Consider the following 10,669-nt stretch of genomic DNA (forward strand, 5'->3'; position numbering starts at 1 on the left):
CCTTCATGTAGGGTGGATGGGCTTGACCCTGCCTCAACTTGGGATGTCAGACTTTGTTGACTCCCCCGAGGGAGGCCTTATCCCCTCTGAGAAGGAGAGGGGAGTGGGGAACAGCAGAAGGGGAGGGATGGTGAACTGTGGTTGGTATGTAAAATGAAAAAAGAAGAAAAAGGAAAATCAGCCGACTGATGATTCATATTTCAGTTTTATTTGACATGATCCGGAGAATATTTTCCTGTGATTCCTTCACAGAGCTCTTAGGTCGTTGTTTTTTTTTTTTTTTTTTTTTTTTTTCTGTGATGCTAGTAACTATTGTTAATTCCTTAATTACAGGCTTGACTTCAACAGTTCTCGCTCATATAAACCCTCTTCTTACTCACTAATTAGACTCCCAGTGCTCCACCAGGGGCCCAGCCGTGGATGTCTGCCTTCAGATTCCTCAGTCCTTGGATGGGGTTTATGGCACCACTATCTGGGTGTCTGGCCATCCCATCACCAGAGTAGGTCAGTTCCTGCTGTCTCGCGACCATTGCCAGCAGTCTTTTGAGGGGGTATCTTTGTGGATCTCCGTGGGCCTCCCTAGCTCTCTGCTTCCTCCCCTTCTCACCTTCTCATGTGGTCTTCATTTACCACGGTCTCCTATTCCTTGTTCTCCCTCTCTTTTCTTGATCCAGCTAGGATCTCCCACTCTTTCCCTCGACTGTCGCCCTTCATTGTTCCCACTCATGACCAGGCTATTCATGTAGATCTCGTCCATTTCTCCGTGTCACTGGTGGAGTTCTGACTGCAGCATTCTTTCCCAACTAGACACGATATTTCAGAGAACAGAAACTTACATGGAAGATTCGTGCATGCTCATTTCACTGACCAGAATTTTGCTGACCTGTTTCCTCTCTGCGTCCTGGTCAGTCTGTGGGTCCATGACCGCCTTCTTTAGGATGCAGCAATCCTACCAATACCTTTCTAGTCATTGTTCAGTTTTGGTTTTTCTTTGAATGGGAAATGTCCTGGTAGGCTTGTGTGTTTGAACTGGTGGCACTGTTTGGGAAGGTTATGGAACCTTTAGATAGTAGAACATTTCAGAATGAAGTATATGACTGGGGGTCAGCTTCGGGGGTTTATAGACAGGCCCCACCTATATTCTCTTCTGCTTTCCAGCTGTAGATGCAATGTAATGGGCCATCCCCGTGTCCCTGCTGCCCGTGTCTTTGAAGCTAAGGATTGTATTGCCTGTAGAACCGTAAGCCAGAATAAACCTCTCTCCTTAAGTTGCTTTGTCAAGGATGCTTTATAGTAGTAAAGAACATGGCCAAGAAACATATTAGCATCTTTCCCAGCATGGATTTTTTTTTTAGCTATAAACCCTACCCTTAACTTCTCTTTTCCTGTGTCTTCCTTACTATTTAAGAATTCTATGTCCCTGTTTGACTTATGCCCATTTCTCAACAAGTGTTGAGGACAATGCACCCATCAAGAGGACAGAAGTAGAGAATGTGAGAGGACATTTTGTGTAAAAGGATGAAAACTTGGAAACTGTTGGGTATTGTTGTTTTACAGTGGAGTCTCAGCTAAGAAAGCTCAGCTGGTACTTATAAAGTTCTGAGTAGTTATTCCCATACTCCCAAACCGTCTGACTTTAAAAAAAAAAGAATCTTAAACTGTCGACCTTCTGTGATATCTCTCAATCAGCTGCATCATTAAAGCTGTTCCAAAATAGTTCTTATGGCAAGAGAAGGGAGAATGAGCCAGCAAGAACGATGTGGAGACTCCTGTAGTTGTCTCAGACTGCCCCAGCAACAATAGTATGATCCCATGTGTATGATCACTTCGTTAAGCTAGACTATGCTGGCTCTTACATGTTTTCATCTGAAATATGAACACCACAAACACAAATGATGGGTTTCAGTTATTTATTTTGGTCAATAGCAGATGTTTTGCAAATTAGCATAATGAATGCTAGTAATAGGTTGTCAATCGTGAAATGAAGTTGATAAATAATGTAATGGGCACTATAAATAGATTCTCATTGAAAAGTGATAGTATGCAGAATAAGTGAACAGGCAAAATTAACCCCAGAAATGCATGGTGGTGCTGGGGTGGTGGGGAAGGGACAACAGATCTAGCAGAGCTTCTCAGGTGGATATCGTAGGGGCAGACACAAAGTACTGTTAACAATTGTCTTGAGCTCACCTTGGACCCCCTGGATACTGCTGAGTCAACAAAAGCCTCTGGATCCTCCTACAGAAGGTTTCATGAATGCACCTCAGGACATCTCTATGAAGAGAAAGCTGCTACTTTATTTCCTCCTGTATCTGTTTTTGAAATTGTTGGACAATAAACATTTATTTCATCATGCCTTTTAAAATATGAATCTGTTTATGATTGTACTGAATAGTAAGGTAGACTTGACTAATTAATTATGTTCCCAATTCAAGGACTTTTCTTGCATAGGAAGATGCATTTAACTATTTCATTTATTTATTTATTTACCTGTTCATTTATTCATTGTTTTTATTGTGTTTGATTTTCGAGACAGGGTTTGTCTGTGTATCCCTGACTGTCCTGGAACTCACTCTGTAGACCAGGCTGGCATTGAACTCACAGAGATCCACCTTCCTTCTGAATGCTGGGATTAAAGTTGTAAGCTACCGCTGCCCAGCTTCGTTATTGTTTTTATTTATTTACTTTTTTAAAAAGCATGTGCATGTATGTGTTCATGTGTATGTGTGCAGGAGCATGTATGCCATGGAATGCACGTGAAGGCCAGAGAACAAGCTTGGGTGTCAATCTTTATCTTCCACCTTGAATCAGGGTCTCTTTTACTGCTGCATGTGTCAGGTTAACTACCTACATGCTTCAAGTGATTTTTCTGTCACTACTTTTCATCTTCCAAAAAGGGCACTCTGATAACAGAGTCCTGCACTACTGCATCCTGCTTCAGTGTGATTTCTGGGGACCTGAACTAACATCAGCAGGCTTGTGTGGTGTGGACTTTACACAATGAAATGTCTTCCTTAACTTTCCTTCTTCATTTGTTTATCTATCTATCTCTCTACCTATTATCATCTACCTATTTTCTTATTATGCGGTGCTGGGATAAAGCCTAGAGTCTTGTACATGATAAACAAATGCCATAATAATCAGTCCTGCTACTGTCAGTCATCTCTTGGTTCATGCTTTTCACTGGGAACCATGTCCTTAGGCGATACTATGCCATGCTTGTTTTTGTCCATCTTACTCTCAGACTCTATTTTATTGTATTCAGCAGATTGCTGACTTCTCCTTCTCTGTTTGCATCCAGATCTTAGATTCTTGATTCTACCGATATTCATCATCTAGAACCATATGTATGGAGCTTGGGAGAGGTGATAGCTTTGTCTCAGAGACAGGTCTGAATAATATCAAGACAGACCATCCAGGGGGAAGATGTAAGCTGAAAGGAGAAGACAGAAGGGAACCAACTAAAGATTCCTGCTGTCAGTGGCCAGAGGCTAAACAGAAGTTGCTCATATGTAATAAATGGTAAGGAAAACATAGAAGTTCCCTATGGAGAAACACTACATCAATAAAGGAACTGGTCCCAGTGGTCAAGCTCAGGGCATTAGGGTCTGACCTAGTGATCTGCATGACCTAAGAGGTCTACATGATGATGATCTGATTCCAGATATCTTCCAAGTCACCAACTGGTTTTCTAATGCCTTATGGTCAGCCATGAAAACATACATATAAATAACACTGCAGAGATGTGCTTAGGGGCTGCACACTACCCTGAGGATGTCCTCAGTCACTGTGTGTGGTATCTTCCTATTAGCCCCTTATCTATCAACAAGGATAGATTTATTATTTGATTAATTTCTACTTAAGACATTCTTGGTCTTCTCAATCCCAGCCAGGCATTTAGCCACATGCTTCAGGATACAAACTTTACCTCTAATAGCCTTCAGTCGCTGAGGGATAAGGATGCCAAATAGACAGTGATGACACAGAGAGTGGAGACAAAATGATCTGACATTTAGACAGTGCAGAACATATTCCAGGTGGGAAGGTAAAAATAATCTTAATAACAACCATTTATTTTGCATATATTATGTGCTTCCTTGTAGGACAGATGCTTTATATAAATTGGGTCTGTTTAATATTCCAAGCAGCATTGTAACATAAGCAACATCTAACTATTCATAGACCACATATTTTCTGCCTGCCCATTATTTGCAAGGGTCTGGCGATGCTTGTACTTGCTTGTGTATGCTTGTGGTAGAAGACTGCAAAGAAACAAGAACTTCAAAAATCCTTCTCCAGCCTCTGCTAGAGCTACTCCTAACCCACAACTTTTGACACCAAATATCTCTTTTTCTCTAAATACTGAAATACCACAATTCTTAGAGAGGGGTAATTTGACTGAACTTTGAGAAAAAATAAAGATCAGAATTTAAGTCAAGGACTATTAGATGTTTGCCAGAGACAGTCAGCAAGGCTTCTTTCTGAAGCCCTAGAGCCTGGGAACACCATGTTAGGGAAAAACTTACCACAAGGCATGAAGGATAAAATGTTATTTAATAATTTTTTCAATTATATCTCAGGTTGATAATAGAGACTCAGGAAAGACTTCTCAGGAAAATGAAGGTGACCAGGCTATCCATCAGAGCATAGAGGGATTAAGATTTGGCATGGTACACTTGACATTGGCATAAGACATTTATTACATAATTATGATGGAAGATGTTTAAGATAATTTTAATTTTGAAAATTCCATACCTGTGTACAACATATTTTGATCATATCTTACCTCAGACTTTCTCCCTCCAAATTCCCCTATCCCCTCAAGTATATTCTGTTCCCAAAATCATATTAAACACAGAAAAAAAAAACATTAATCTGGTCCATTCACTAGGGTGTGAGCAACCTGCTAGTGACTACTTTCCAAAAGAGGAAATTGATTCTCTCTCTACTGACAACCATCGGGTGCTAAGAACTCCTCAACTAGAGCTTTCCTCCCTCATTCAAAATGAAAATTTAATTGTCCTGAAATTGTATGAGTCTTGTTGTGGTAACCAAACAGTTGTGTGCAGCATGCATGTCATGTCCATAAGACAGCATGTCACAGATCTACTCCCCTTTATTTATTTCTTAAAGTCTTTTTAAGATTTTTACAGGATCACAATTTCTGCACCTAAGGTTCAGGAGACATAGCAGAAGATGATGTGGGGATCTCGTAAGAGTCAGAAGACCAGGAGAGCTGCTGTGAGAATGTGTCTCCAAGAAATGAAAGAGAAGCTTCACTCATGATACCTAAACAATATGGCTGCTAAAACAAGACCTAAACAAGGATACTACCAATAGACATGATAGCATGGAAGAGGGAAAATCTCACAGGGCTCCACCCCTGGACAAAGAACGACAGGTATGCCATGAGGAAGAAAGAGCCTTTCCCAGGGATGATTCCCCCCTAAATGTTTATCTAATACCAAGTGGTCATTTCTGAAATTATATATATATATATATATATATATATATATATATATATATATATCACTAAATGGGATGAACTAACTATGTTATATATTTGTGTGTGTGTGTGTGTGTGTGTGTGTGTGTGTGTGTGTGTGTGTGTGTGTGTAAAGTGTTGGATGGAGGAGGCAAGAGGAAAATACTATAATTATATTATCATTTTGGATAAATTTATTAAAAATATTTGGAAAAAAATCTAAAAACCACAAACAATAGGACACTATTGATCTAAAAGTCAGGTGTCAGCAAATGTGAGTGGGGTGAAATATGGACTCTTTTCCGTCATTGTGAATATAACTTTATAGGAATGCAGAGTGCACAAATGCCCATGGGTTGCCTGTGGGCCATCTTTTGTTGTGGCTGAACACCTGAGTAGTTACAGCAAAGATCTTAAGAGCCTCAAGGTCCAAATAAATTTTTCTCTGATCCTCTACAGAGCACATTTACTGACTCCTAGGTTGTCATCTTATCCATGGCTCTGGAGATTAAATGGAGAATTTTGACAGCACCTCTTTTATCATTGTGGTCCCTACTTATTTTGGCTTGATGGAGTTTTCATTTGAGTTTTAGGAAGACTGAACACATGGAAACTTATAGGCAGACTTAAAAAGACAGAGACAGTGACAGCCATCTAAACAAATCAATTCAGTTCCTGTTGACAGAATTAAATGCTTCTGGTCTCTAAGGAACACAGCTGAATAGCTGGTGCACTTTATTCCCCAGTCAATGTAGTAGGAGCAGCAAAATTATGTTGACTAACAGTATTAGTACATAAAGAACACAAGGCAAATAAACAGTCAAATTAACAGATTCTTTGCTTATGATTCCAAAAAAGAATAAGGTTGTGTTGCCATGGGAGAGATCTGAGGCAGGCAGCTTCTTAGGGGAATCCTTTGAAGTGAGAGCAGAAAGACTGTAAAGTTTCCACAGTCATAACTTTGAGGTTGTAAAATGCATCTTGAAAAAAATCTGAAGCTGAGTCTTTCCGTGTGACTCTAAACATTTTCTTCCTGTCTTCAGGGAAGTTTCTCAATATTGTGGGAGCTTCTGGGCCACTTCCAGAGTCCACTTATACATTTCCTGATATTTCTTAGACCTGAAGCAAATTTCCCTGTTATTTGTGTGTGTGTGTGTGTGTGTGTGTGTGTGTGTGTGTGTGTGTGTGTGTAAATAATCATGACTAAGTCTAATAATTGAAGCAAGAGTAAAGGGATGATGAAAGAGCTGTTCTATGGAGCCTGCTCCTCTTGGTTACCCCATTCAGCAACTTTCTGACTAAATTAAATCTCAAATTCATTGGGGGATATGTTTGATGTACATAGAAAATTGAAAATGTATTTCCACTACATTAAGAAAATGGTCATTTTCAGACTGAATCCCTTTATGAGAAGCAATCAGAATTAGATAAGGATAGAGAGTCACTGCCTGTAATATTTAGATGGCCATGATATTAAGGGTGATTAATTGTCATTCTAGAATATCACAAGCAATGCTTGCCTCGTCTGTTCTCCTGAATTGACTTCTTCTGCACCCACTATGCTTTTCTAAAGCTGAAACAAGTTTTTAAATGGGCTTTGCACAGGCTAGTTCTGTTGAGCATGTGTGCCTGTCGGTGATAAATGAGACAACACAGACAACATTCCTCGCCTGTTGCTTTCTGTCACTGTATAAAAGAAAGATCACGGGAACGAGCGTCAGACAGACCTAAATTAAAACCCTTGGAATTCACATTGCTCTGGCTCATTTCTCTGCAGTGCTGTAGTGGTTGTTTCATTGGATGGTGGGAAGACCTAAATGAGAAAACGAATACATTAAAAAGATAAAACAGTACAGTGTCTAGCATGCAGCTAGAGCTCGATAAATGTTTGTCTCCACCCCCCTTGTTCACACAAATTGATTTCCTTTTAGAAGCAGTAACAGCAAAGACACAGGGCAAAGGGGAGGCTGTTTTCTCTCCTCTAATGGTTGAGCATTTGTCATGTCAGGAAGGAGCAGCATCTTTACACGTGATCTCTTTGAAGATCAGCAGAGACAATGGGATGAATCGGTATGAAGCACATGTCCTTTCCAGAGATAATGAGTGCCAACTGCCTACAATTGTTGATGCTGGGGCATCAAGGGACAGGTTTATTGAATGCTTCTTATTTGAGCCAGTATCTCTATAAGAGCTCAGTGCTCGCAGCCACCTTATGAAGCAGATGCTGTTGGAAATAAAGAGAAAGGACACTTGTTTCAGTTGCATCAATAGCCAATAGTCACATCAAGCAAAGAAATGTGGCCCTAGAAAGTAAGTGTTATTGTAATCCAATATGTTACACAAATCAGCACTTCATTCTAAATGAGGTGCTACCCCAAACTACACAGAGATTATTTTAGTACAGTAAAATCAGACTCTTAATAAGTGATTTTTTTATGACTAGGAAGATGTTCGTGCATTTATGTGTTTATATAATGGAAGGTTTTGGTAATCATTGGTTGTTTTTGTATTATAAAAAGAATAAAGAAAAACCCCAAACTAAATAAAAACCCTAGGGATTAAGGCAGGAAGATGGTGGGCAACTGTGGTTGGAAGGTGTTTTGTTGTTTTTCTGGAAGAAAGAGGCTTCATGGACCAAATCTACAAAGGAATTAGATCTTATGAAAAACTGCTCCAACCTCTGATGCACTGATGCACTTTGGGGAATTTCAGAGGAAAAAAAAAAAAAAACAGAGGAAACAGTCTGAGAACTTCATTGTGCAATCACTGAATCAGGTGGTGTGTGTGATGCCCCAAAGATGAATCTAGAGCTCCTGACAGAGAGTACACAATTTGTAGGGTTTCTTACAGAAATGCCCAGCTGTCTCCCAAGCTATCTGATGACTAAGTAGAACTTTAGTCCATAGATCATTCCATGCTCCTCCTTGCCCTCTTTTCTTTTCAAAGAAAAAATATTCTGAACCACAAATATAGCATCTTAAGAAATAATCATAATCAAATGAGTTAGTTACTATTTCTTAAAATGATGAAAGACTCTACTCAATGATTTTTGCTAGTGCAGTCTTATCATTTGAGGACACTTTCAGCACTACTTACTCCAGGCAGGACAAAATGGCCACCAAGTCAGCATGAAGCAAACTCATGGAAGAAGCTTAGAAATTGGAAGGAGCTTGGTAGATTGTAAAGTGTCCAGAGGTTCTGAAGATTGATTGCTTGTATAGTGAGTGCAGCTTTATTGTCTCTGTGAACTTTCTTTCAATACTTATGATATATGACCAAAAAATGATATAGAACAAAGTAAGACGTGTTTCTTTTACTATCCAATGCAAGAGTATCATATATGCTTTAAAGTTTTGTACCTTCAAGATGCAGAACACCAATAGTTACTACTTTCCTGTACTTCAGTATCCATTTCCTTAGGTTATCTGCCTCGAAGAGGGTTTCCAGCAACTTCTCCTCAGAGAAGGATGGCTGTCCAGTTCTCTAAAACTGAGGTCAAGTCCTATCCAATGCTTCTTGTTAATCCTTATATATAGAATGAGTGGGTATCCTAGAAGCAATGAAAGAGGATAAATTAATAACAAAGAGATGAAGACAAAAGAGGGAGAAAATGGGGCAGAGAAAAAGGAGGGAGTAGAGAAGAAGAGGGAGGAAGAAGAGGAGGAAGAAAAAGAGGAGAAGGAGAATAGGAGGAGATTGGGAAGAGGAGTGAATGGAGGAAGGGAGGGGGAAAGGAAGACAGTAGAGTGGAAGAAAGAGAAGGATTGAGGAGGGGGAATTGAAAGATGAAGAGGAGAGGAGAAAATTCCTGAATGTGTGCCCACTACTGAGTTTAGTATTTTCAGTGCCGATGTGACCCATCTAAGATGGTGAAATGAGGCAAAGATGGTCTGACTGAGAAACCTAAAGATAGGCAAGTCATAAACAGAGGTGCAAGGTGTGGAATAAAGTCACATTTGAGTACATTCCAAGGCTGCTTTAGGCTGGGAGATGTGTGCCTTCCCTGCCATCACTGCTCCTGTGACTTCCAATTATCTTTACCTGATTTCTTTCAGTTCACATATGCTTACTGATGCCATGAGAAGATGAAGGAGAGCTTTTCTTCCAGTAGGAAGGACTTGGCAGTGGAACCTCACAGACTGCAAGCTCTACCATTCTTACACTCAGAGTGGTCCACATGTTCTGAGTGCATCCAAGACCTTTTATGCATGATGAATACAGAACAATTTGATTGTATTTATTCTCCACAATAAAGAATGAGGTAGATTCATTGTATTGTCAGTTTTTATCTCTTGAGCACATTGAGAAACATTTTGTTTAGAAGACTAGAGAGGTTGAGGTAGTCAAAAAACTCTTCTGCTTCCATCCCTTTAGGGTATTCTTAACTTAAAGGATGAAGTACACATAGCTGCGCAAAGTATACAAGGTCAGTCCCACCTAGGAACCTTCAAGGATGGGGAATGAAATCTATCATCTAATTCCTACAACATGGGCCTCTCTGTAGCCCTCTACAGCTATTGACTTCTAATGTGTGCTTTGAGTCTTACAAGTTAGGTAGGCATTTTCTTCTTTCTCAAGCCAGCCCTTCAACTTGAATAACTCAATTCATAAGTATCTACACTCACAGTGGACACTTTTTGAATCTGTTATGAACAGAGAATATATTCCTACATTGTGGGAGCCCGTTCTTGGGTTATTCGTGGCTTTACCCAGCAGGTCCAAATAGAGGATGATCAGGACCACCGGCCTGAGTGCAGGTGTCTGAGATGGTCTGCACTTGGCTGTGCTGGGGGAGGAGGTCTTTTGCTCCACCCCTTGGCGTCTCTATAAAAACCCTGGGCCAGAGACAGTCGGGGCCTGTTGGAATAGGTTCCAGGTCCTCTCGAGGCTATACTTTATTTTCTATCTGTTTATCTCTGCGATATTCTCTGCAATAAATCCTTCTATCTAATATTTCCTGCTGATTGCACTCAAGAAAACTCTGTGGGGGTGGTGGGTAAATGCCCCACACTACATGGTGAGTCTGAGGATGATTGGACTAATCCTTCTGCTATAAACACACTCGTGCCATGCTGGCTATGGCTGTGTGAATATGTTTCCTCTAAAGCTCATGCATTGCCAGTGTATGATACTAATTCATGAGTGGTTTAGAGGATATTTGATCATTACAGTTCATCCTCATTG

The 10,669-nt window shown here is 40.1% G+C and overlaps 1 long non-coding RNA gene across 1 annotated transcript; it reads left to right on the top strand.

The window, feature by feature from the left end:
- The first annotated feature begins 275 nt into the window (after positions 1-275).
- LOC121824424 (uncharacterized) lies at positions 276-9,637 on the top strand. The gene is made up of 3 exons (XR_013046424.1): positions 276-3,522; positions 5,176-5,401; positions 9,541-9,637. It is a non-coding gene; the product is annotated as an uncharacterized LOC121824424 (long non-coding RNA).
- Positions 9,638-10,669: the final 1,032 nt, after the last annotated feature.

Source organism: Peromyscus maniculatus, chromosome 20 (genome assembly GCF_049852395.1).
Source record: "Peromyscus maniculatus bairdii isolate BWxNUB_F1_BW_parent chromosome 20, HU_Pman_BW_mat_3.1, whole genome shotgun sequence".
NCBI classification, from domain to species: domain Eukaryota; kingdom Metazoa; phylum Chordata; class Mammalia; order Rodentia; family Cricetidae; genus Peromyscus; species Peromyscus maniculatus.